The 27,258-nt window shown below is 48.2% G+C and overlaps 1 protein-coding gene across 4 annotated transcripts in view; it reads left to right on the forward strand.

The window, feature by feature from the left end:
• The first annotated feature begins 20,590 nt into the window (after positions 1–20,590).
• MBP (myelin basic protein) overlaps positions 20,591–27,258 on the forward strand; it is a 156,946-nt gene continuing 150,278 nt past the window's right edge. For all 4 annotated transcript variants that reach the window (XM_032152038.2, XM_032152039.2, XM_032152040.2 and 1 more), the window contains exon 1: positions 20,591–20,795. The gene's annotated coding sequence lies outside the window, so the exon portion shown is untranslated. The remainder of the gene's footprint in view (positions 20,796–27,258) is intronic.

The following is a 27,258-nucleotide window of genomic DNA, read 5'->3' on the forward strand; positions in this document are numbered from 1 at the left end:
ACAGGGGAAAAGCCTTACTTAGTTCTTCCACTGTTTATTAGGCTCCCCACTGCCAATGAAATAAATGACTAAGATACTATCCTCCAGGTTATTTCTCATAATGACAGGGTGAAACTCAAAAGGATTTTAAAAATATAACTAACCACAAAACATTCCCCATGCTTTCACATTACTCTCAAAGATTCGGAATATTTTATGATATACGACTTTTTGCGTGATTCCAGCTTTTTATGATTTCTCTATCTATATTCCAAATTCTGTTACTGTAGGTAGACATTCTTTCAAATCCTTTTCAAAATATAAAATTACTAAATTAAGGCGCAATAAAATATATTCATTCAGCCAACAAATATTTATTAATGCCTGCTACACAAAATTAAGACTGTCTCAGACCTACTCTATTAAAATAAAAATGAAGAAAGAGAAGTATAAATAAATTAAAAAGATTAATAAGAATTTCTAAATAACAATGTAACCTCATAGTGGGCCTGGTTAGAAAAAACACTTCCCCGTCCTTCCTTTGTTAAACGCTCCCTATCCCGTGCGGAACTGCTCTCCTGGCCATTTCTGACTTGTGAAGGATGGTGGCGAAGGAAGAATCAGAAGACCATGCGAATTAGCTCCAGCGCAGCTGGGTTCCCGAACACATCGAGAGGTGACACATACGAACACATTCTGTGGCAGAGCTGGGCCCCACGGGCAGTGAGCATTTCTAGACAGTTTGTGTCTGTTCTCCCTCACTCTGAGTCAGCCATCAGTTCCTTCCCTCACCAAGACACCTGAATCTCTCTCGTCTGCGCTTCTCTTCTCTCTGCAGACCGGCTTTCTCTGCGGGTTCTTAATTTCTACGTTCACTGGGGGTGGCTCCTGTGTGGTGCTACCTCCGTACAGCACCTTTCATCACCAGAGCCCTTCATCGTGCGACTGCTGTCGAAGGGGAGAGACAAAGGGAACACAGCTCCACCTAGACGTTGGGCGCCCTACACCTGGGTCAGTGCCCCGCCTCTCCCACCTTCTGGCTAAGGTCAGCAAGCTCAGACACCCCTGTATTCCAGGTGTGACGGATGGTGAGGCAGGTGAGAAGGGAACCCAAGCATCGCACGCAAATCAACCGACATCTGCTGCAAGACCCAAGGTACCCGGGGGATTATTCCAGAAGTCGGTTTTTGCTTCAATAGTTTTATGTAAGTATTTAAAATGTATTGCATACTTTCTTCCAAATACGATCTCATCATACTCACCCACTTACAACTTTACAACTTTTTAATGGCTTGCCCTTGTCCTCAGTGTAAATCTCAGAGTTCTCAGCCTTAAGCATCTTCCCTCTCATAACCTCTGCTCTCCTAACCTCTCCCCTCCTAACCTCTGCTCTCCTAACCTCTCCCCTCCTAACCTCTGCTCTCCTAACCTCTCCCCTCCTAACCTCTGTCCTCCTAACCTCTCCTAGCCTATCTTATTTCATAATCCTCCTCTCCTCACTAAACATTCTCCCTTACTTCCAGACCTTTGCACGTCCTGTAATTATTCTTGGAATTATTAGCACTTCATGCTATATAAATGAAACTGAAACCTTTCATTTTGTTTTTAGATTTTGAAAAACATTTGCAGTCAGGTCTGTTCCAGATAAAAATGGGAGGTAAGAATAAAAATGGTATGCAGTGTGTTTGATCTCCCAGTGAAGCCCACCTCCTTGCCAACACACCCACCAGGAGCTTGGTTCACTTCTGATCTTTCCTCCGCCCTAGTGAAATCAGATCAGGGAAGATCCAAAATTCACTCATCCAGATGAAACTAGCTCATAGTTTCCATTTCATTTACCACTCCCAGTGCTATTTGCATTGTATCATGAATCAAAATTTTAAAATAAAGTCATAATGTTAGAATGTTAAACTGTCCATCTTCAGCCAGTAGAAAATTGACATTATTTTCCATTTGAAAGGCAGGTGGAGCCTTTCCAATACTTCTGAGTTCAAACAGTTTTCTGCCATTGTATAAGGCAGAGTTCAGCTGCACTTTCGTTGTCATGAAAGTATGTATTGCATGGGTGAATAAACAGAATTTTTCATAAAACTGGCTGTGATTGCACCTGCCAAGGCTGGTCTGCAGAGCTGCACATCAACGCAATAGCTCGTATGAATTTCCACAATAGGCCAGAAATGATTAAATAATTTTTGTAGAACAGCATTTGAAATTTTGCTTCTGTCTCTATTTTTCATAATAGTCAGCAGAGAACTGATTGCATCCCTCCAAGAAATGAATAATTTGGCATTTTAAAGAGGTTCAGAGGCACACATTAGCACAGAAAAACCATTATGAGCCAGTGTGTCAGGCACACACATCTCGGCGGCCTTTTCAAGCACTTTATCTTTCAACTCTACCAAATGCTATTTTTTAAAAGCATCCAGATTTCTATCCTAAAGGCAATTATTTTCTTAAAGTTCATAAAGGGTAGGAGACAAATGAAAAATGCATTTTAACATGTGTATCTGTGTCCCCCAGCAATAAAATCTAAATAGTATATTGAACTGCAACTCTGAGAGCTGTGAGGAAAAGGGGCTTGTGTAATTCTAGTCCATTGTATTAAGAAATCCATGAGATGGTCTAAAACCATTTTATGTCCATACAAACAAAGGCTGCACAAATTCCCAAATGTTCTTATGAAACTTTGTCAATGCCTTCTGTGATGAATAGATTTCGTGTGTGAAATTGGCTAGGTTACAGTACCCAGTTATTCAATTAAATGCTAATCTGGGGTTGCTGCAAAGATATTTTGTAGATGTGGTTCATATCTATCATCAGGTGACTTTAAGTAAAAAAGTAGATGAGGTCCACTCATATACTCCTGGAGAAGAGGAAGGTCTGCTTCAAGACTGAGCATCAGCTCCTGATCCAGTTTCCAGGAAGCCTACCTGCCCCTTGGATTTCAGAAGTACCAGCCCTACAATCATGTGAACAAATGTCTTGAAATAAATCTCTTGATAGATAGATAGGTAGATAGATAGACAGATGATAGACAGATAGACGGATAGATAGATATAGAGAGATATTAGAGACAGAGAGATAGATAGGGAAAGATAGATAGATAGATATAGATAAATGATAGATAGATACAGAGAGATAGATAGACAGATAGCTATCTTCTATTGGTTCTGTTTCTCTAGAGAACCCTGACTGAGACATTGTCCCATATGATAATACTCACTAATATACATATCACACCCTATAGTTTTTTCAAGAGGAAATGCTCTATGACTATATTAATGATATGAAGCCCTGTGAAGGTATTGTCTACGTGAATAGATTTTTTTGGTGGCATTAAATCACCTTTTTCAAGTCGTAATTCCAGTTACCTAAACAAGTTGCCTGAGTTACTCAAGCGACCAGAAGAATCAAGACCACTTCCAAGTTACCTCTTATGATTTCCAGGATGTAACCTTAAGGAGCTAATTGCTGTTATTGTTGCTGTGTGTTCTAGTTGGAAAAGTTAGAGCCGTGCAAATGGAATTGATGTACTACAAACATAACACAAAGATGGGGTGAGCCTGTGGGTACTTTCTTCGATGTTTCCCAAGGGAAAATGGGGGCACACAACCTCTCACTTAACCAGGTTGAACTGCTATTTTTCTGCTGACTTGATGATTACATTTCTGTCTCATTTCCTGATTTAGATCATCAAATTTAAAGTCAGTGCACCTGTAATCCTAGCACTTTGGGAGGCCAAGGTGGGCAGATCACGAGGTCAGGAGATCGAGACCATCCTGGCTAACACAGTGAAACCCCGTCTGTACTAAAAAATACAAAAAAAAATTAGCTGGGCGTGGTGGCGGGCGCCTGTAGTCCCAGCTACTCAGGAGGCTGAGGCAGGAGAATGGCGTGAACCCGGGAGGCGGAGCTTGCAGTGAGCCGAGATCGCGCCACTGCACTCCAGCCTGGGCAACAGAGTGAGACTCCGCCCCAAAAAAATAAAAATAATAATAATAATAAATAAAAAAATAAAGTCAGTGCACCAATGAGCGGGCCTCACTCATTCTTCAGTAGAGCTCCTCTTAAAGTCCCCACAAGTCTTTTCTAGTGAAAGCCTGTAAACGCTAGAAATAAAAAGTGGAAGCTGTGGACCATCTCCTCGGGAATTAACCCTGCCTTTCCTGGAAGACGGACACACCCCACATTCTGATGCAAATATACACTGCAACAGATGACACACGGCTTCTCCACCACCCTCACTCCTCACAGAGTGCCTATCTTCTGTCCTGCATACAGTGGCATGTGACAAGTCACTGGACCTTCTGAGCCAAATACCTGATGTCTGTGATTTTATAAAGGCAGGTGGGAATTATAAACACTCACTTAAAATGAACCAGGGGACCTTGCACTTCAAAGAAATCTCACAGTTTTTAAATCCTCTTGGTAAATATGAACATTTTTTTTTAGAGACTGGATCTCGCTCTGTCACCCAGGCTGCAATGCAGTGGTGCTATCACAGCTCACTGAAGCCTCAACCTCCTGGGCTCAAGCAATCCTCTCAACTCAGCCCCCCGAGTAGCTGGGACCACAGATGTGAGCCACCATGACTGGCTAATTATGAGCTTTTGTACATTGGCTTTGCTGAAAGCAAGAAACAGGTCTATTCTGCTAGAATGTGGGCTGAGCTTACTCTGTCAGCCCACTGGTATTTCATTCAAGTTAATTGATCAACCTAGCAATATGCATTTCATAATTATTGCCAAAATTACCATGACTGCATTTATCTGTGTAGAGTGTGTGTTTCACCTGGGCCTCCAGTGGATTAAATAGCACAGCTCTAGACTTTATTTTTGCTTTTTCTTTTTTTTTTTTTTTTGAGACAGAGTCTTGAGTACAGTGGCGTGATCTCAGCTCACTGCGAACTCTGCCTCCTGGGTTCAGGCGATTCTCCTGCCTCAGCCTCCCGAGTAGCTGGGATTACAGGTGTGCACCACCACACATGGCTAAGTTTTATATTTTTAGTAGAGATGGGGTTTCACCATGTTGGCCAAGCTGGTCTCAAACTCCTGACCTCAGGTGATCTGCCTGCCTCGGCCTCCCAAAGTGCTGGGATTACAGGCAGCTCTAGACTTGATGATGAAGATGATGATGATTTAACACAAATGCCATAATTCTATTAGGTTCTTCAAATTTTCAGTGTGCTTTTGCGTGCAAATTCTTATTTAATACTCACGACATTCTATTTCACTTTACAGATGAGGAAAATTGGCCTTAGAGCAAGTGACTCACTCGAGAGGAAGTGACAAATCAAAGGGGGAGTTGGCAGCAGGGCCTGACACCCAGCCTGTGCACTTCCGCTCCTAAGACCATCTCAGATCTATAAACCCCTGACATCTTTCCAAGCTCTTCTCAGACACACACCAGCAGGTCTGATTCCCATCCGACTGAGGACCTCTGTGTGCAAATGCGTCCTGTTCTGAGAACTCTTTCTCCCAGGGGACAGTGGAGACTGGGCCTGCACACAGAGGTCTGTTTTCTGTCTGGTTTTCCAGGTCCGGCTCTGTGAACCAGCGCTGTCTAGCATATGTTCAGAACACCATGAAACCAGAAAAAGGAAGGAGGGACCAGCAGTATGAGAGACCCAGGACTTTCCAGTTCTAAACTCACACATTAGAAGTGGGCTCCACAGCAAAATGAATAGAAACGAATCAGCCAGTCCAAAAAGAGAACACGATTACTTTTATCAAGGACATCGATACCCATTCGCTGACCTGGGAGGATGCTTACGATATCCTGCTAAGTGGAAAAGCAAGTTACAAAAAAATTATAGCACGATTATAGTTTTATAAATAAAAGAGTGAAAAGTGAAAGTTCATGCCACGCTCAGATAACTGTTTCTCAGTAGTATAATTTGGAGCTTTTTATGTTTAAAAATGTTTTTCTTCATTGTCTAACTTTTAGCCGTAAGTAGGCAGTGCTTGAATAACATAACGTTTGAAAGACAGTTATGGCTAATGGCTAATCGTTTATGAGTAGGCTATTCAGTTACCAAACACTTATGCCAAAGACCTCTCCCACCTCCTGCCCAGTTTTCTCAAAACAGCCCGGGAGTCTGGGCAGGAAGTGGGCAGAGCCAGCACTGATGCCCAGGCTCAGCAGGGCATCCGTCCTGGGTGTTATGAAGCTTCTTCTCTCCTCTGCTTATGGAGCTGCTCCAATATGCAGAAGAGTCACCTTGTGACTGTTTCAGGACCTGAAGTGAATAAGCTGAGGAACTGTGTGTAACTCTCAGTTGCCTACAGTGGCATTACCACTGCGAGAGCACCAGTCACGTCTCCCCACCCCATGGGAATGCACAGCACTCAGGCCCATCTGCAGGACGGCAGAGGTATTTGCAGGTACAACAGGTCCAGAACATACTTGGGAAGGCAGGGATGAGTCAGTTCGATTTCCCGCTAGGTTTTCAAACTGTAGCTCTTTGTTCATCCAGGGGGTGGACCTTGTCTGATTGGCACTCGATGTTGTATGACCCTGGAGCAGGTCTGCACAGGAAAAGGGAGGAAAACTTGTGCGCTCTCTCTCCTGTTCCTGCACGCTCTCTCCCATGCCGTCGGCAGTTCACATCAACAGGTCCCATCTACGGCCTGGCTCAGGTGAAGTGGGCTCCCTCTCTGTGTTGCCAGGTGGCTCCGACCAAGAAGACAAGCCCCAGCTGTCAGGAACTAACAGCATCCACTTTCCTCTTTCCCTTTAAGCTCATGTCTTTTCAGATGTCACCAGTTCTGAATCCTGTGCATAGTTTGAAAGTTTCAAAGAGAATGCTCAAACTACTTAAGAGAATAAGCTTTTTAAACGCCCTCCGGTGCTCATGTAATTACCCACTAGGTCATGAGAAGTCATTATTGTTTTATTCTTCATGTTTATGAATAATGGAGCCCTTCCCCTACGGCCTCTGTTCAGCTATAATTGTTAGCCTAGTTGTGATTCCTCTGGGCTCTTGAAACTAATAATGTTTACTTTCTTTAAAAATAGAAAATACATAGATGCATAGCAAATGCTTATCAGTCTTCACTCTGTGCCAGGCACTTCTGAAGAATCTCACACAGACTCTCATTTCATCTTCAGGACAATGCCTGGGATATGGGCAGAACGGTGACCATCACGATTTACTGGGGAGACACTGAGGGAAACACAGCCAGCAAGTTGCAGAGGCTGAGCCCAGACTGCCCGGCCCTCACACGGGCCCCTCAGTGTCATGATATATGGCACCTCTGCACAAGCAGCGACAAAAATCACTTTCACCTGAGTGTCCATGTGTGACTGTGAGTCTGACCTTCCAAGAAAGCTGCCCCCATGCCAGGAGGGCTCACAGAACTCCTGTCATGACCAGGCTAGCTCTGTCCCTTCTCACACTGCCATTCTTGGTTAGGTGACAGCCACACAGCCTGAGCTGATCCCCTCTGAGGGGAGCCCCAGGGTTTTATTTGAAGATCGAATGTGAACGAGGCACCTAGGGCTGCTGGCGGCAGTGGGCCATGAGAGAACCCTGCCAAACCTGGAATACACTCTGAGGAAGCAGGACAGGTGGAGAGAGGGATGGTGGCCCCCGTCTCATCACGGGAGCTGCCAAATTCAGTGCATCCTTCAGAACCTTCTAGTGATGCAAAATACAGTGGCTTCCTCTTACTGCCTGCATCCTTGTTAATGTTGGTTTTCTTCTTGGGACTTCCAATCAATAAATAATGTGGTCAGGAGAGGAATATTCCTACCAACAGCCATTCAAACATGGCATTGGCTGCCTGGAGGCAGAGAAGGGGCAGCCATTGGCCATCCTTGATATTTTAAAATTAAACATCCAGCTATATTATCTGTGTGTGGAGCTGGCACTTGTGTGATGTGAGGCTACAGAACTAGGGGACCATAGAATTCAAAATGTGGAGAGTGAGGCCCAATCAGGAAAGAGAGGATTGCTTTGGAAGGGGCCACCTGTGATGCAGAGAAGAAATGGGTATGGGGTGGTGAGCAGAAGATGTGGTCCTGGTTATCTGACCTTCTGGGGCCAAGAGACTTGCAGGATTCTCTATCCCCAGGCCAGGGTATTACCAGCAGTGCCTCGAAGTGGGGATTTAACAGGACCATGGACAGAGGTTGGGAGAAGTCAGATCCTCATGCTGCCCCATGCACCTCCTATCAGGTTTTCTTTCCTCGAAAGTCATTCTTTCTGGAGAGGTTCAGCTGGTGAGCAGCCAGGGCTTTGCCTCCCACCAACGGACACTGTTTGGAATGTACCTGAGGCAGAAGCCACTAAATGCAAAGTGAAGCTGGGAGAAAGCTTGTTGCCAGGATGCAGAGGTTCCCTCCCAATTCTGGGCTCAAACTTGATAGCTAGATAAGATCTCTTGTTTGGGTTACTAAACAACTGAAACCAAACAAACAGAGCAGAAGTCTAAATGTCAAGGCCTTGCACTGCCAAAGAAACGCTAAAACTGAGCCAAGGGCCACCAAGGCAAACACGCAGGAGGACCCCACATCTCTCCCATAAGAAAGCCCTAGAAAATGTGGAGCCACCTGGGGGTATCACCTCAGGGCCTTTCCAGAGTGTATTAGTCCGTTTTCACATTCCTGATGAAGAGGTACCCAAGACCGGGCAATTTACAAAAAAAAAGAGGTTTATTGGATTTACAGTTCCTCATGGCTGGGGGGACCTCACAATCATGGCAGAAGGTGACAGACACATCTCAGATGGTGGCAGACAAGAGAAGAGGGCTTGTGCAGGGAAATTCCCATTTTTAAAGCTGTCAGATCTCATGACACTCATTCACTATCACAAGAACAGTGCAAGAAAGACCTGCCCCCATAATTTAGTCATCTCCCACTGGGTTCCTCCCACAACACATGGGAAGTGTGGAAGTTGCAATTCAAGAGGAGATTTGGGTGAGGACACAGCCAGACCATATCATTGCATCCCTGGCTCCCCCTAGATCTCATGTCCTCACATTTCAAAACCAATCATGCCTTCCCTACAGTCCCCAAAGTCTTAACTCATTTCATCATTAACTCAAAAGTCTGTAGTTCAAAGTCTCATTTGAGACAAGGCAAGTCCCTTCTGCCCATAAGCCTGTAAAATCAAAAGCAAGTTAGTTACTTCCTAGATACAGTGGGGGTACAGCCATGGGGTAAAAACAGCCATTCCAAATGGGAGTAATTGGCCAAAACAAAGGGGCTATAGGCCCCACACAAGTCTAAAATCCAGCAGGCAGTCAAATCTTAAAGCTCCAAGATGATCTCTTTTGACTCCATGTCTCACATCCACATCATTCTGATGCAAGAGGTAGGTTCCCATGGTCTTTGGCTGCTCCACCCCTGTGGCTTTGCAGGGTACAGCCCTCCCTCCTGGCTGCTTTCAAGGGCCGGCATTGACTGTCTGTGGCTTTTCCAGGCACATGGTGCAAGCTGTTGGTGGATCTACCATTCTGGGGTCTGGAGGATGGTGGCCCTCTTCTCACAGCTCCACTAGGTGGTGTCCCAGTAGGAACTCTGGGTGGGGGCTCCAAAACCACCTTCCCCTTCTGCACTGCCCTAGGAGAGAATCTCCATGAGGGCCCCATCCCTGCAGCATATTTCTGCCTGGGCATCCAGGCATTTCCATACATCTTCTGAAATCTAGCAGAGGTTCCCAAACCTCAATTCTGGACTTCTGTGCACCTGCAGGCTCACCACCACATGGAAGCTGCCAAGTCTTGGGCATCCACCCTCTGAAGCAACAACCTGAGCTGTACCTTGGCCCCTTTTAGTTACAGCTGGAGCAGCTGGAACACAGGGAGCCAAGTCCCTAGACTGCATATAGCAGAGGGACCCTGGACCTGGCCCATACAATCATTTTTTCCTCCTAAACCTCTGGGCCTCTGATGGGAGGGGCTGCTGTGAAGACCTCTGACATGCCCTGGAGACATTTTCTCTATTGTCTTGGGGATTAACATTTGGTTCCTCATTACTTATGCAAATTTCTGCAGCCAGCTTAAATTTCTCCTCAGAAAATGGGATTTTCTTTTCTGTTGCATTGTCAGTCTGCAAATTTTCAAAATCTTTATGGTCTGCTTCCCTTATAAAAATGAATGCTTTTAGCAGAACCCAAGTCACCTCTTGAATGCTTTGCTGCTTAGAAATTTCTTCCACCAGATACCCTAAATCACCTCTCTCAAGTTCAAAGTTTCACAAATCTCTGAGGCAGAGGCAAAATGCCACCAGTCTCTTTGCTAAAAAAAAACAAGAGTCACCTTTGCTCCAGTTCCCAACAAGTTTCTCATCTCCATCTGAGACCACCTCAGCCTGGATTTCCTTGTTCATATCATTATCAGCATTTTGGTCAAAGCCATGCAACAAGTTTCTAGGGAGTTCTAAACTTTCACACATTTTTCTGTCTTTTTTTGAGCCCTCCAAACTGTTGCGACCTCTGCCTGTTACCCAGTTCCAAAGTCACTTCCACATTTTCAGGTATCTTTTCAGCAGTGCCCCAGTCTACTGGTACCAATTTACTGTGTATTAGCCCATTTTCACACCGCTGATAAAGACATACCCAAGACTGGGCAATTTACAAATGAAAGAGGTTTATTGGACTTACAGTTTTACATGGCTGGGGAGGCCTCACAATCATGGCAGAAGGTGAAAGGCACGTCTCACATGGCAGCAGACAAAAGAAGGGAGCTTGTGCAGGGAAACTCCCGTTTTTAAAACAATGAGATCTTGCGAGACTCATTCACTATCATAAGAGCAGCACATTAATGATCCACCCCCATCATTCAATCACCTCCCACTGGGTTTCTCCAATGACACATGGGAATCATGGAAATTACAATTCAATAAGAGATTTGGGTGGGGACACAGCCAAACCATATCACAGACAGACACAGTCAGGGGCATGGCCACTGAGTCCTTGCATGAACCACGGAGTTGCCCATGGCTTTCCTCTCTCCTCCTCTCCATGGCAGTCCATGTGTACTTGCTCTGTAGCTCCCTCCACCGTCCCACCACCAAACCTGAGAGCCACACCCAAGAAGATGCAGAGAACTTCACCTGACAAGATTATCATGGGCTCGGAGCTGGTGGCCTCATGTGGGTGGCACTCAGTTTAATGCCATCATGGGGGAGGGGCAAAAAGGGGCAAAAGGGATTTCTGGTCTTTTTTTTTTTTTTTAATGAGAAAGTGTCTCCCTCTGTTGCCCTCTGTTGCCCTCTGTTGCCCTCTGTTGGCTGGAGTGCAGTGGCGCAATCTCAGCTCACTGCAACCTCTGCCTCCTGGGTTCAAGTGAGTCTCCTGCTTCAGCCTCCCAAATAGCTGGGACTGCAGGTGCCTGCAACGCCTGGCTAATTTTTGTATTTTTTTTAGTAGAGACAGGGGTTTCACCATGATGCCCAGGCTAGTTTCAAACTCCTGACCTCAAGTGATCTGCCTGCCTCCACCTCCCAAAGTGTTGGGATTACAGGCATGAGCCACCACGACCAGCCAAGATTTCTGGTAATTTTGAAAAGTAAACATATGTGAGGAAGACCCCATGTCCCTGAGTGGACGCTCACCCTCTCGGGCTGTGGACCTGGTTGTGTCCCTGAGTGGACGCTCACCCTATCAGGCTGTGGACCTGGTTCTGTGTCCCTGAGTGGACGTTCACCCTCTCGGGCTGTGGACCTGGTTCTGTGTCCCTGAGTGGACACTCACTGTCTCGGGCTGTGGACCTAGCCCCATGTCCCTGAGTGGACGCTCACCCTCTCCGGCTGTGGACCTGGCTCCATGTCCCTGAGTGGACGCTCACCCTCTCAGGCTATGGACTTAGCCCCATGTCACTGAGTGGGCGCTCACCCTCTCAGGCTATGGACTTAGCCCCATGTCACTGAGTGGGCGCTCACCCTCTCTGGCTGTGGACCTGGCCCCGTGTCCCTGAGTGGACACTCACCCTCTAGGTGGTGTGGACCTGGTTCTGTGTCCCTGAGTGGATGCTCACCCTCTTGGGCTGTGGACCCGGCCTCGTGTCCCTGAGTGGACCAGGCTGTGGACCTGGTTCCATGTCCCCAAGTGGACACTCACCTTCTCAGGCTGTGGACCTGGCCCCGTGACCCTGAACATCATGTTGTGAGGATGAAATCATGGAAGTCTCTAAAACACCTACAACATAGTAAATGCCATGTGTTATTCAACTATTTTGACTTCAGTCTTCCATTTCCTGTGAAGAAAATAATGAAAAGGATTCAATTAAACATAAGAGGAGAGTGTTTTGGGGAGACGCCATCCTGTGTTAATGAGAGCAGCAGAGCTAGAGGGAGAGGGTAGTTAATCCAGTCTGTGGGCATTAGAGACATGCTCCCCTCTCTTCCGTACCCTCGGGGAGTAACCAGGGTAGTTTACAGTCGCTTGCAATTCCTTTTAGCTGATAAACTGTGCTTCTCTGAGCCAGACTGGGTCACATGGGGCATGACCATCACTCAGGTGTTGTACTGAAGCCCTACTACAGGCCCGCCTGCCAGACAGATTGACAAAACAGAAGTCAGCAGGAAGGGTGAGGCCCTTGCCTGTGTGGAGCTCACATGCTAATGCAGGAGGCTGAGAGTGTGGAGCGTAGCCAGCAAATAAGCAGGAAGGTGCCAGGTCATATTGTCAGTGCAGTGCAGAGATGACACAGTGACGTGAGACACTGATGAGACGGCTGCTTCCAAATAGGAGGCCAGGATAGGTCTCACTAGGAGAGGATTTTTTTTAATTGTGGTAAAATACACATACTATAAAATCAATCATCATAAGCACATTTAGGTGCACAGCTCAGTGGCATTAGCAATTTCACATCTTCCTACAGACATCACCTCCTTCCACCCCCAGAACCCTCCTTGTCTTACAAAAGAGAAACTCCGTGCCCTTTGAAGGAGGAAGGGACTTCTAAGTGGAGGCCCAAATGACTAGGAGAATGGGCCAATGTTGGGGGCTTGTGGGGGAAGAGAAAACAGCTCAGCAGACACAGGGGAGGCAGAAACACGGGAGGCAAGCATGAGACACAGAGGGTGTGTTGGAGGGGGCTCTGAAGGGCATAGCCAAGCAGGGGAAGGTGTGTGGATTTTATTCTAAAGGCCATGGTGTATTAGTCTATTCTCATGCTGCTAATAAAAACATCGCCAAGACTGGGCAATTTATAAAGGAAAGAGCTTTAATGGACTCATGAACTCACAGTTACACATTGCTGGGGAGGCCTCACAGTCATGACGGAAGGCAAAGGAGAAGCAAAGGCAAGTCTTACACGGCGGTAGGCAAGAGAGCTTGTGCAGGGGAACTGCCCTTTATAAAACCATCAGATCTCGTGAGACTTATTCAGTACCATGAGAACGGTATGGGGGAACTGACCCTGTGATTCAATTCTCTCCACCTCGTCCTGGCCTTGACACATGGGATTTCAACATTCAAGGTGAGATTTGGGTGGGGACACAGCCAAACCATACCACATGGGAAACACTGCAGGACTTCAAGTGAGGGATGTGGCATGACCAGCGCAGGGCTAAAGAACCCATCTCTCCATGATGTGGACTGAAACAGCCACTGCAGCCTGGGAAGCCTCAGGGCGGCTTGGGCGAGGTGAAGAACGGACATGCAGAGAACAAGGAAGTTTGGGAGACAGCGTGACAGGATGTGTCAACAGATTAGGTACATGGGGGTGCAAAGCATCTGGGACAATTCCTAGGTTCAGGGCTTGAGCCCTGGATGGTCAGGGAGATCATTCCTGGAGACAACTAGAACGCTGGCTCGGAGAAGGTGGAAAGGCAGGGCCAGGAAAGATGGATCTCCATTCTGCCTGGGAGACATGGCTCCTTGGTGAACTGCAATGTCAGATCTAGGATACAGTGTCATAGAGAAATTTAACATTAAAAAATACTGGAGTAGTGTAGACTGCTTTTCTTCATGTAAACCTGACCACACACTATGTTACCATAAAGTTAAAAACGGCCAGGCACAGTGGCTCATGCCTGTAATCCCAGCACTTTGGAGGCCAAGGCGAGTGGATCACTTGAGGTCAGGAGTTCGAGACCAGCCTGGGTAACATGGTGAAACCCCATCTCTACTAAAAAAAAAAAAATACAAAAATTAGCCAGGCATGGTAGCACACACCTGTAGTCCCAGCTACTAGGGAGGCTGAGGCACAAGAATTGGTTAAGCCCAGGAGGCGGAGGTTGCAGTAAGCCGAGATCACATCACTGCACTCCTGTCTGGGAGGAAGAGCAAGACTCTGTTTCAAAAAAAAAAAAAAAAAAACCTAGAATCACTGGTTATATCATATAATCCATGCTCAATGAGGCTGTATGTTAATTTGCATTTATTTTAATAACCTGTGGCACACATCCTTCTGCAGATAGACAAGCAAATTTATTTTCCTAACCAGATGAATTTCTAAAATTTTTGTTTTTGATTGCCATAAGAACAGTTACATATAAATGTTCAATACCAGAAACAGTAACAATAAAGATATCCAGAATAACTGAACACCATGCTGGCATCTTTCACTTGCACCAATTAGTATTGGATACTTTAATAGATAATACAGTACAAAGCCAAAAAGAGAGTTCACTTCAGTAAAAACTACTGAGTTTCATTTATCTTGTACAATTTAGCCAAAAGCTTTAAATACTAAGTCATTTTCCCCTAACTCCTGATTACCAAACACACTTGAAAATATTAGTGTGTCCTCAAGGCTTACAGTATTTGCTAACTGTCAAATAATCACCTAATCCCGTTTCACTTGAGCTATGGAGAAACGAAGTCGTAGAAAAAGATGAAATGCTTAATCCAAGAAGAAACATAAATATATGGCCAGGAGAGACCAACAGGAGGAGCTCCGTCTCCTAACTTTTTTTTTTTTTTTTTTTGATACGGAGTCTGGTATGCAGCCAGACTGCCTGCTGCCCACGCCAGACTCCAGCCCTTTCTTGCAATAAATCCAGCAAATATTTATCCAGGGCCTCCTGTGTGCCAGGCACTCTTCTGAGTGCTTGAAGTAGCTAAGCGGTGGCCCCATGCCTGTCCTTGAGGAGCTCACAGTGTCGCTGATACCCTCAGGGGGTCACTGCCCTGTGCAGCGTGGACAATCCGTGAGCTCCTCTGAAGGCCGCTCGCCGTGAGGACTTCACGGCTCATGCACCAGGCTCCTAAAACAGTGCAGGGAATGAGAGAAGCGCCCTTGGGTCTCACTAATGACTGTGGGTTTCCCCAGTGCTTTCTCTGCTGGAATCTCCCCCGCCCCACTTCTCTGCTCTCCCCAGAGCCGTCCACATGCTCACTGGCCCACGTCCTCTGGTTAGTGCCCTCCTTGGCCTCAAACCTCTCCTTCCTCCAGGGCAGCCCTGAAGCTCCTTGGCAGGAGCCCACTCCAAAACGGCCTGGCCCCAGCTGATGTCTCCAAGCTGCTGTTCGGTCTCTGATGTTCTCTGACGTTCAATCTCTTTGTCACACATTTTGTGCTCCAAAAATCCCCATGCTTCCTCAGCACATCATGCTTCCGAGACTTTGCTGGCTGGTGCTTCCACCTGGCACACCTTCAATGCCCCTCCTGCCCCTCTCCACCTGGCATTTCCCCCAGGACACCTCGAAAGACACCCTCAGGGTCTTCCTGACTTCCAGGCAGGGCTCGTGGGACACCCTCTGGGTCTTCCAGGTGCCCGCAAAGTGCTATTGTTGCCAGCCTTTGCAACTGGCCTTAACACAACCACTGGCCCAAACGTCTCAGTGACCGGCTCCTGGTCCCCCAAGGCCCAGTGCCAGGCGTATGTGAGGAGTGTAGCACACGTTCTTAAATGACAAGATTCAGGCCGGGTCTTCCGGGAAGGAAGTAGCAGATGACACCCTCTCAGGGTGGTTTTGGGGTCTTAGCTGTGGGAGGAAGAACCAGGCACAGGCAGCAGGGGGTGAATCTCTCCTGCGGGGTGGCCTGACACTGTCCCCCGGGGTTTGTGAACCTGGAGGGCGCTAGGAGCCTGCAGGTGGGGAGAGGAGGCCAGGTGTTGCCCTGGGCTGTCTGGGCACAGCTTCAGAGAGGAGGTTTGGGTGGTTGGGGCCACGGATCGGAACAAGCAGAGACCCTGACTTCTGACCCCTACCTCACTCCCCACAGTGGCTCCCATGGCCTTGCCCTGTGGTCCTCCTGAGTCTCCTCCACTCGCCTTCCTCCCACACCTGGTGTCTTTTGTGGCCAAGTTGCTTGATTTCCACTTTAACTAAAGGCTTTGTAGAGTGAATGCGCGGACGCCCGTTTTTCCCCCTGGAGGGATTGGATCTTGTTGTCTGGCCCTGCTGTAACAGAAAGGCACCACCTGGGAGGCTTCCCAACAGAAATGTAGCTTCTCAGTCTGGAGGCCAGCAGTATGAAACCCATGTGTGGCCAGGGCTGTGCTCCTGCCAGGGGCTGTAGGGGAGGGTCCCTCCGTGTCTCTCTCAGCTTCTGCTGTCCCCCGCGTCCCTCAGCTCCGGGATGTATGACTCTCACCTCTGCCTCTGTCTCCACATGGCCTCTTCCTTCTGAGTGACCCCTCTGCTTACAAGGACGCAGCCACCGCACCAGAGCCCCCCAGGGACCTCATCTCCACCTGATGACACCAGCAAAGGCCATTTCCAAGCACAGTCACTTTCCCAGGTACCAGGTGGTCAGGACTTCGAGTTCTCTCTTCTGGGACACAATTCAACCCATAACAGTGAACTTTGGCTGTAGAAACACAGTTTTTCCACCTTTGAGGACAAACTCCAGAGAAAGGAAGCCTGGTGCGGGAAGAACGTGGAGGCAGGAGGGGCACCGCGGAGGCAGGTCTAGGTCAGAAGTGGGAGGTCCCCAAAGCCAGGGCCAAGCCCACCTGGTTCCCACTCACCCTGCCTCTGAGCCCCTCCAGGGCCCGTCTCCCTCCCTCAGAGCTGGCTCCTGACCCCACCCCTGCAACAGGGCTGCTCTGTCCTCAGAGCTTTTCCCGGCTCCCTCTGAGGTCTGCCATGGCTCCCAGGCACATTCACACTGTGCATGCTCTGGACTTCCTGTCAACCCTCCCGTCCTCTCAGGCTGCTTCCGGGGGCTGGTTATTAAGATGTCACATTTAATCCCCTTGTTATAGGAGCATCAAATGCAGCACAAAGTCCAGCACACACACACAACCCCCACCCACCCCACAGACCTGGCTAAGGCTCCTCTATTCCTGCCCCGTCCAGCTCCTTCCCAGCTCCTGGGGAGGCCGGCACTCATTCCACCACCCCCCGCAGGGAACTCTGTTGACTAGATTGGAAGCTGCGTACTCATTCCTTTTTTTCCCTGTGTCTTAATCTAACCCTCTATTAAGGACTGCATATCTGTCCCCCCAAAATTCATGTGTCAAAGCCGCAACCCCCATGGAATGGTATTTGGACATTGGGTCTTTGAAAGATAGTTTGGCTTAGATTGAATCCGTGAGGGTGGCCTCATAATGGGATTAGTGTCTTTATTAAAAAAAGAGGCCAGAGCCCAGGCTCCTCCCCTTCCTCTTTCTCTCCCTCCACCACCCGACACACAGAGCGAAGGTGCTGTTTATGAACCAAGAAGCAAGCTCTCGCCCAACGCCAAGTCCGCCAGCACCTTCATCTTGGACTTCCAGACTCCAGAGCTGGCATAACATCTGTTTTTAAGCCACCCAGTCTGTGGTATTTTGTTATAGCAGCTGAGCTGACTAATACACCCTCAAGTGGGAAGTAAGCCCCACTGGCTAGATTGTGAATATATATTGCAACAGAGTGAATAGACATAACGTCTGAACAGCCAGCCCAGAATTCCTCTGAAGTACAACTTGTTTGGAAACAACTGTGATCAACGCCTGGGTGAATGAGGGAGACCTCGACACCTGGGTATCCACCGATGCCTGAGCTGCAGAAAGACAGTGTTCAGCCCTGATGTGAGGACGACTATTACCTCCACACTACAGATGAAGGGACTGAGGCTCAGAGAGGTTTAGACCAGGTCTGAGAATCATATTCAGTCCTGGCCGGGTGTGGTGGCTCAGGCCTGTAATCCCAGCACTTTGGGTGGTCGAGGCAGGTGGATCACCTGAGGTCAGCGGTTGGACAACAGCCTGGCCAACATGGTGAAACCCCATCTCTACTAAAAATACAAAAATTAGCTGGGCAGTAGCGGTTGCCTGTAATCCCAGCTACTTGGGAGGCTGAGGCAGGAGAATCGCTTGAACCTGGGAGGCGGAGGTTGCAGTGAGCTGAGATTGCGCCACTGCACTCCAGCCTAGGCCACAGAGCGAGACTCCATCTAAAAAAAAAAAGAAAAAAGAAAAAAAAGTTCAGTCGCTTCCTAAGCAAAACATGATAACAAAGACAAATCTGCTGATGAGGAAACTAAAGAAAAGTCAGAGTTCGTGCAGTCTGAGGTCTGTTGGAAACTATTTAGACTCATTTACTTCCTTTAGCTTGGGTAATTTGGGGTTTAATTCAGCTTAACAAAAATTTATTGAGTGTATTTCATGCACAAAACATTTTGCTATTTGCTGCCATATGAGATGCTGGATAGGTCAAACTTTCTGCTCTCTGGTACCTTGTGAAAGATGGGGGCAACTGCAATGTGATTTTCTTAGAAATGTCAAAGACACAATGAGGCTTTGATGGGTTACTTGTCAAAAGATGCCTTTCAATTTTATTCAGCACAACGAATCTCTGTCACTTCGCTGAGGGCTACATGGACATCTTCATGTGAAAGTTTGTCTCTTGACAGTGAAATGCCAGCCTCTGTTTCTTCCAACCACTGTGATCAGCCTGGGGTCCTTTTTCTAACCAGGAGGGCATGAAGGCCCCCAAGACAGGACCAGTTGATCCAAATGTGAATCCACTGTTTTATTAAATAGTATTATCTACATGTTTTCTTTGAAGAATCTATGACTTTTTAAAACTGCCTGGCTGCCCATCTGTGTGGACACTCTATCCCAACAAAATATGCACGGTGCAATTTCATAAATACTTTAAAAAGATTTTTACTGGAACTTGTGGAGCCTGACACTTGCAGGGCTGACTGTCGGCATATGTAGTGTTTCAGGAAACCACCGAGACACCAGCAGAAGGCCGCGTGCTGCAGATGTCACTGTGGCCTGAGGGACGCTCCAGAGCCCAGCACACAGGGACATCTGCAGGCAGGAAGGTGGCCCCGCCCTGTGGAGTCACTGAGATAAAGCCAAGAGATACTTTGGAGAGGAAAAGCTGTTTCTGATGCTAAAACAGGTATCTAAAATGGGACCCAGTGTTCCAGCTTCCCCAGCCTGAGCTTTGAGTGACTTGAGCTGGGACCTGGGTGCACCCGGTTTCGTTGTCACCACTCGTGCTCCTAGGGCAGCTGTCCAGCCTCCCACGCCCACTCCGCTCATCCTTGACTTAAAGTGAGGTTGTGGGGCAGAAAAATTGGAGAAACACACTACCTTTGGCACCCTTTTCCCTCCTCACCTTCAGCCTCAAATTCTCAGAACCCTCCTGCCCTCTCCACTTGAAAATCTCTCCTGAGGAAACGACCAGCCTGAATGCTTTTGTGTCGTTGTGGAAGTGTTTCTCTTCCAGTTGCGAGCATTTGAACACAGTTGCTAAATCCTCCAGGGCTTGGGGGAGGCTGGTTTTAGGCCGCAACCCCGACCCCATGCTGAAGTCGGAGTCCAGCCTCCCAGCGCAGGCCGGGACAGCGCTCACCCCCCTCCCTCACTTCCTAACAAACTGTGTGGGTCCCAGGCTGCTCCAGGTCCCCCGGAAGCTCCAGATCCAGATCCCTGACTGGGGGTGTAGGTCAGGAGGAACGCGGGGCCTCATTCCGGGACTCCCCCAACCTCCTCCTCTTCCACCATCAGGAGGCCGAGAATCCAGGGAAAGATCTCTGACCATGAAATCTGTGTGCAGGTGAGTCATGGCTAAACAGCAGGCTTTTTCTTTTTAACAAGAGAGCGACGAAGACCACGACGTCTCTGGGCTGCGGGACCAGGCTGCTTCCTCGCACCTGCACGTGTTTTGCTCTTTTCCGGGCGTGCTTCCTGCGCCGGTCCTGCAGGAGAAGGTGCGCCCCCAGCTCCCAGCTCCCAGCTCCCAGCGGAGCACCTGCCGGCCGGACGTGGGCCTGGCCTGGGCTCCAGGGGAGGGAGGGAGTGCCTTGGGAGGACCTGCCGGCTCTTTCGCCTCCAGGCGGGGCTGACTCTCCTGCAGGGCCGGGGCTGCGCCAAGTCCATCGGCAGTTTCTGGGGTTTCCAGCCCCTGAGGACGCGGGGAGATGCGGCCTGGCACCCCTCCCGCGAGGTCGAGGTCGGGGTCGGGGTGGGTTCGGAGGCCAAGCCACGCGGGAAGGGTCGACGGGCCGCAGTTCGGAGCCCAGTTCCGCAGCGGGCGAGGCTCCAGGCCGCCCCTCCGAGGTCTGACCCTGCTCGTGGGCCCCGTACGCCCCTCAAGTTCCGCGCGGGCAGAGCGGGCCCGGGTCCTCCGAGCTCCCGGGGCGGCGCCGGCGGCCGCGTCCAGGTGGGGCGGGCCCAGCGGGATCGGCCTGTGTTTACCTGGCTCGCAGGAAGCCCGGGGAGGCGGGGCCGGGGAGCGGGGTGCGCGCCCGTCCCTCGGAGCCGCCGCCGTCAGTCACCGCCGCCGCGCGCCAGAGAGAAGCAGCCTCCGGCCCCGGCGGCCCCTGTCTCCCGACCCCGGAAGCCGAAGCAGGCTGCCCGGGGACCCCGCGCGTCGGCGCCTGAAGCCGAGACCAGCCTGCCCGGGCCTGGGCAGGGGGAGCAGGGCCTTGGACCCCGCGGCGCCCCTCGGCCTCGGAGCAGCGAGCGCAGCCCCGGTGGGTAACCCTCGGGGACGGGCGGGCGGCTCTGCCGCCTTTGTCTATGTGCCCCTCCGAGTGGGGACCGCGGAGACCTGGGCGGGACCCCGGACCCGAGCCCCGCGGGAGCCGGGGACGCAAGATTGGGGACAGGAGCTGTCCCGACGCCCGGACTCCGAGTCCCCTTCTTGGCTGGGGACGCGCGGGGGGAACCTAGGCAGCGGCGCAGGTGGCCGAGCAGGTGGCAGCCGGCGGCCTCCCTGACCCGAACCCAAGTCGCCGCCCCCGATCTCCACTGCGCGGGGCGGGGGCGGGAGGGGGCGCGGGTGTAGACGCGGGTTTACAGCGCCGGGGCCGGACCCTGACAGGTTTGCTCGGCCTCCGGCCGTGGGGCTGAGGGGAGGAGTCTAGGGTGGGAGGGGAAGGCGGTCAAAAGCGGCCACTCTGGGCGGGTGTGGAGAGGGTGCTGGCTGCCGGGGCGGGCTGGGGGGTCCTCCTGGCTCGCGGCGCCTGCTAATCACACCCCGGGGGCCCCGCCGCGATCGCGCTCCTGCCCCTGCCCCCGGGGCAAAGCACAGTCTCCCTCTGAGCTCCAAGGGAGGCCAGGAGAGCCCGGGTCCGGGCTTCCGCCTTCGCAGGGCCTGTCTCGGGCTCCTCGGCCGGGCCCGTCGCTGCGCCCACCTGGGCCCACGTGCGCCGCCTGCAGCCGCCGGCCGGCCCGCCCGGGTCTTCCCGGCAGTCCCCTGCTGGGCCGCACTGCCTGTCCTGGGCCGGGTGTGTCCGGTTTCGGTGTGTGACCTGCGGTCATTTGCCGCCACACTAGATTTTCCAGGGCGCTGGGGGCAGCGCCTTGTGTCCTTTCGCGTCCACCTGAGCCCCCCGTTTTGGAAGGTGGAGTGGGGCTTGGGAAAAGGTTCAGGGGTCTTTGGGGACCCCAGTGCGACTCTGGCTGGAAACAGGCGCGCTCTGGTTCCTTGTTCCGTTTTCCAATTGCAACAGCGTGAGAATCAACAAGTGCTCGGTTTCTCTGCGCGTGGGTGAGGGGCGCGTGGGCCCGCTGGGTGCTGGGGTGGGGAGGGGGCGTGGACTTCGTTCCGGGGAGGCCTCTGCCTCGTCTGACCACAGAACGCCCTGCCTGGAAAGAGAGTTTTTCAGAGGAAGGAAACGTCAGGGAACTCCAGTGTGTGTTTTGGACATTTTTCTGGCGAAGCTCCGGGGGACAGTTTAAGGACGGTCACCCGCAAGTCAGGGGACCATATGGATTGAGCAGGGTCCTGCACTGAGCTCCCTGGCGGCCACCTCCAGTGATGGGCACCTCCTTAGCGGCTGGGGCCGGGGCTGTAGATATGGCCAAGAGCCTGGAACCCAACTGCCCTTCAATAGAGGAAGGCCAGGGCAAAGGGTACCGCGGCAGAGGGAGTGTGTGTGTGTGTGTATGTGTGTGTGTGTGTTTTGTTTTTTGGGTTTTTGTTTTGTTTTGTTTTGTTTTTTGTGGGATAAACAGAAATCTGAGGGAAAAGAACACAGTTAAAAATTGCTGTAAATGCTGAAGTAACTCCCAGGGAGTTAACTGCTCTGAAACAACCACTTCTACTAACTCCGGGTTAAACAAAGCTATTTTGTTCAAATCCTCTTTGAAAATCCACGAAAAGTATCACAATTCTGCCCAAAGATAAGAAAGTGTAAGACACGTCGCTTGTTTTACACCTGGTAGCTCATGGCTCCTCCATGATTTGAAATGTCAGGTTTGAGTTTGGTCAGTGGTGGTCCTAGCTGTGTGCACTGATTAAAGGTAGCCACGAAACGCTGGGGAAAAAAAAAAAACAACAACAAGAGACCAAACTTTCTTGTGATGTTTCTATTTCTGCCTGAATTTGTAAATGTTAATTGTAAGTTATTTTGTTTGACTTTTAATCCTCCTCCAAGTTCTTTAAAAATATGACATGCTTAAGATTAGCAGCTGCCTGTGTGCCTTTTCTGTCCCCTGGGAGTGTTTATCGACCACTTGCACATTGCCAGACTCTCTTTTGAGAGCGGTTTGTCACCTCGGATAACAGTCGGGACAGCCCTAGGATGCCCTCACTGGATGTCACCATCCTATTCATATCTTCATGTTTTACTGATGAGGAAACAAGTCCCAGAGAGGTTAAGTTATCTAAGGGCACACAAGAAGAGGCAGGATTCCATCTGGGGAGTAGGCACCAGCGCCTACCTGTTGCTCTGCACCGCCGTGGTGAAAAGGATGCCTTGCAAAAGTGTTCCTCGTTCTTCCTTTTAAAATTCCACCCCTAATGATGAGTGAGTGTACCCAGAGATGTCCCACACGTTTCCTTTCAAGAATGATTTGACCATAAGGCTGCTGTCATCCGTCTTTGTTCATCATCTTCTCCTTAGCTTTCTTAGTTGTCAATAAAAAAGAAAAGAAAATATTCTAATTACTCCTTTTCTTTTCTTTTTTTGACAGAGTCTTGCTCTGTCACCCAGGCTGGAGTGCAGTGGTGCAATCTCGGCTCACTGCAACCTCCACCTTCTGGATCCAAGAGAGTCTCCTGCCTCAGCCTCCCCAGTAGCTGGGACTACAGGAGCACACCATCACGCCTGGCTAATTTTTGCATTTTTTTGTTTGTTTTTGTTTTTTAGTAAAGATGGGGCCTCACCATGTTGGCCAGGCTGGTCTCAAACTCCTGACCTCAAGTGATCCACCCACCTCGGCCTCCCAAAGTGCTGGGATTACAGGCATGAGCCACCACGCCTGGCCTCTAATTACTCTGGGATAATTTTAAATAAGTGGCCATTAAGTAGTAAGACACTTCTGTTGGCCCATTGGAACCCCTGAAGGAAGCTCTGGAGCTGTTTAAGGGAAGAGTGCTCATGCCACAGGCCCTAATGCCAGCTGAGCAGGAATGCCAGGCGAGTAGCTGGAATAGTCTCTAGAGGAGATTTTAAATCTCTGTCAAAACCTGTAGTGGACAGACTTCATCCAGAGAAGCAGAAGCAGGTGGAGATACACATTAGAGACTCATGGCAAGGAATTGCTTATGCAGAGGTGGGCTGGCCAGGTTTGTGGGACATCTGTAGGACAGGCCAGCCAGAAGGGCAGCTGATCTCTCCGGCCAACTGAGGCTGCCTTCCACAGCCACATCTCCCACAGCGCCAGCGACAACCACGAGTGCATGTTCCGAAGCTATTAGTAATGTCTCAGACTCAATAGCCATTAAAGCGTAAAAATGTCATTCTGAATGTTCTTTTGTTCTGGACTCTGTGAACAGCACTGCATTGGTCTGAGTCACCATTGTGAAAAATAGGTGGGTATCTAAAAGATGAGGAGAAACAGACCTATGTGAGGCCAGGATCTAGAATACAGAAACAGTTCTAAAATGTGGTCATTTGAAACAAGCCACTCAAGAGTAAAATATGAGGCTGAAGAGAAAACCTAGATGGACTGATAAAATACGAAAAGGACTTTAACCCTCTGGGAATCAGGGAATTCAAAACTAAGATGGCAAAAAGATTTTTTCTTACCTTTATGGTACTGGAAAAAAATTTAAATTGTGACTATACCAAATATTAGAGAAGGTGTAGAAAAATTAGACCTCACACGAGTTCGAGTAGAATGTAAATAGGAACAAAGATGTTAGAGAATAATCTAGAAAAAGTGAAGGTGGGTGTATCCTAAGATCTAACAATTCCACTTCTAGGTATCTCCTCTAGGGAAAACCGGGTCCGTGTGCATAAGACACACACAGTGGATATTCACTGAAGCAATGTAGTAAAACCCTGTTTTGAGATCATTGTAGATTCACATGCAATTCCCTTCACCAGTTTACCCCAACAATAACATCTTACAAAACCATAGTACAATGCCACAACTAGAAAATGAACATTGATACAACCCATTAACTTTGTTCAGATTTCAGATTCCACCAGTTTACATGTACTCATTTTATAGACTGCTCTCTGTGTGTGTGTGTGTGTGTGTGTGTGTGTGTGTACGTGCGCTTAGTTCTCTCTAATTTTATCACCCATGTAGAACCATGTGACCACCAACACATCAGAGGACAGGACAGTTTCATCACAGGACCCTTGATGCTACCCTTTATAGCCAAGCTGACTTCCTCCTTCCCCGTCCCTGAGCCTGGCAACCACAGTGTGGTTCCCATTTTCTATAATTTTGTCGCTTTAAGAATGCTCTATAAATGGAATCATACACTATGCAACCTTTCAAGACTGGCTTTTTCCGCTAAATGCAATTCCCTTGAGACCCATCCAGGTTGGCAAGCATGTCCATAGGTGTTTCTTTTTAATTACTTAGTGTCGTTCCCTCATCTGGATGAACCACGGTATGTTCAACCGTTCACCCAGGAAGGGCACTTGGATTATTTCCAGGTTTTGGTTATTGCAAATAGAGCTGCTGTGAACATTCATGTACAGGTTTTTGTGTGAACATAGTTTTCATTTCTCTGGGATAAATGCCCAGGAGTGCAACTGCTGAGTCATATGGTTAGCACATGTCTAATTTTATAAGAAACTGCTAACTCTTTTCCAGAATGGCTACACCATTTTGCATTCCCACCGGCAGTGTGTGAGTGATTCAGGACCTTCCAAGCCTGGGCAGCATTTGGTACTGCCACTATTTTTTTTTTTTATTTTAGCTGTTCTAATAAGTGTGTAGTGATATCTCCTGATGGTTTAATTTGCATTGCCCTGATGGCTAATGACATCAAGACCTTTTTATGTACTTATGGCCATCTGCGTATCCTCCTCAGTGAAAAGTCTGTTCATGTCTTTTGCCCACTTTTTAATTGGATTGTTTGGTTTTAACAACTGAGTTTTCGCAGTTCTTTATATTTTCTAGATACTGGCCTTACCACTCTGTGATTATTTTCTACCAGTTTATCTTGTTTCTTCTCCCTCTTCACAGAGTCTTTTGCAGAAAGTTTTACATTTTGTTGAATTCAAGTTTATTAATTTTACCTGTTTTGGATTTTGATTTTTGATGTGAAGTCTGAGTCTTCACCTAGCCTGAGGTTCCTGAAGATTTTCTTCTTTTTTCCCTACAAATTTTATAGTTTCACATTTTCTACTTAAGCCTATTTTCCATTTTGAGTTAATTTTTGTATGAGGTGTGAGGTTTAGGTTGAGGCTTATTTGGTTTGGTTTGGTTTGGGTTTTGCCAATGAATGTCCAGTGGCTCCGGGACTATTTGTTGAAAAGGTGATCCTTCTTCCATTAAATTGCTTTTGCACCTTTGCTAAAAATCATTTCCACTTATTGCTGTGGGTCTATTTTTGGGTTCTCTATTCTGTTCCATTAGTCTATATGTCAGTCTCTCTGCCAAGAGCACACCATCTTGATTACTGTAGTTGCATAGTCAACTTTAATCAGGTGGAGTGACTTCCTTAAGTATAAATGGCTTAAGTATAAAATATGAAACTATAAAATTTCTAGGGAAAAACAGAAAATCTTCGGGAACCTCAGGCTAGGTGAAGACTCAGACTTCACACCAAAAATCAAAATCCTCCCACTTTATTCTTCTTTATAAAAATTATGTTAGCTATTGTAGGTTCTGGGCCTTTCCATATGAATTTTAGAATAGCTCGTTTGTGGATACAAAAACGTTGCTGGGATTTTGATAGGAATTTCTTCAAACGTATAGATTAGTTTAGGGAGAATGAACAGTTTTACTGTGTTGAGTTTTCCAATCCATGATCACAGGTTGTCTCTCTATGGGTAATTAGGTCTTCTTTAACTTCTTTCATCAATGTTTTATACATTTCAGTGCACAGATTCTGAATCTGAAATTTTTTTACGGTGTACGTAAGTGTTTTATTTTCTTTGGGGCATTTCTAAATGGCATGGTGTTTTAACTTCAGTTTCCACGTTTATTGTGGAGTATGTAGAGCTGTGAGTAATTTTTATGTGTCAATCCGCATTCTGCAACCTACTGAGCTGCCTTATTAGATCTAGGAGGATTTTTTTTGGTAGATTTCTTGGGATTGTCTATGTAGATCATCATGTTATCTGCAAATTGGACAGTTTTATTTCTTCTTTCCAATTTATATCCTTTTTATTTCTTTTTCTTATCTTACTGTACTGGTTAGAATGTCCAGTGCTATATTCAATACGAGTTGCGAGAACTTGCCTTATTCTGATCTAAACGGCAAAGCATTGAGTTTTTACCACTAATTATGATGTAGCTATAGGATTTTTATGGATGTTCTTTATCAAGTCAATAGTCCATGTCTATTCATGAGTGTGTGCTGTATTTTGTCAAATGTCTTTTCTGGGACAATTTATATGTTCATGAGATTTTTCTTTGACTTCATGGTATGATGGATAGTACTGATTGACTGACTCGCTAATGCTGACCCACCCTTGAGTGTCTGGTATATATTCCACTTAGCCATGTATATCATTTTTTGTATGTTTCTAGATTCACTTTACTAATATTTTGTTAAGGACTTTTGCCTCTAAGTGTTTG

This window comes from Hylobates moloch, unplaced genomic scaffold (genome assembly GCF_009828535.3).
Source record: "Hylobates moloch isolate HMO894 unplaced genomic scaffold, HMol_V3 SCAFFOLD_5, whole genome shotgun sequence".
In the NCBI taxonomy this organism is placed as follows: domain Eukaryota; kingdom Metazoa; phylum Chordata; class Mammalia; order Primates; family Hylobatidae; genus Hylobates; species Hylobates moloch.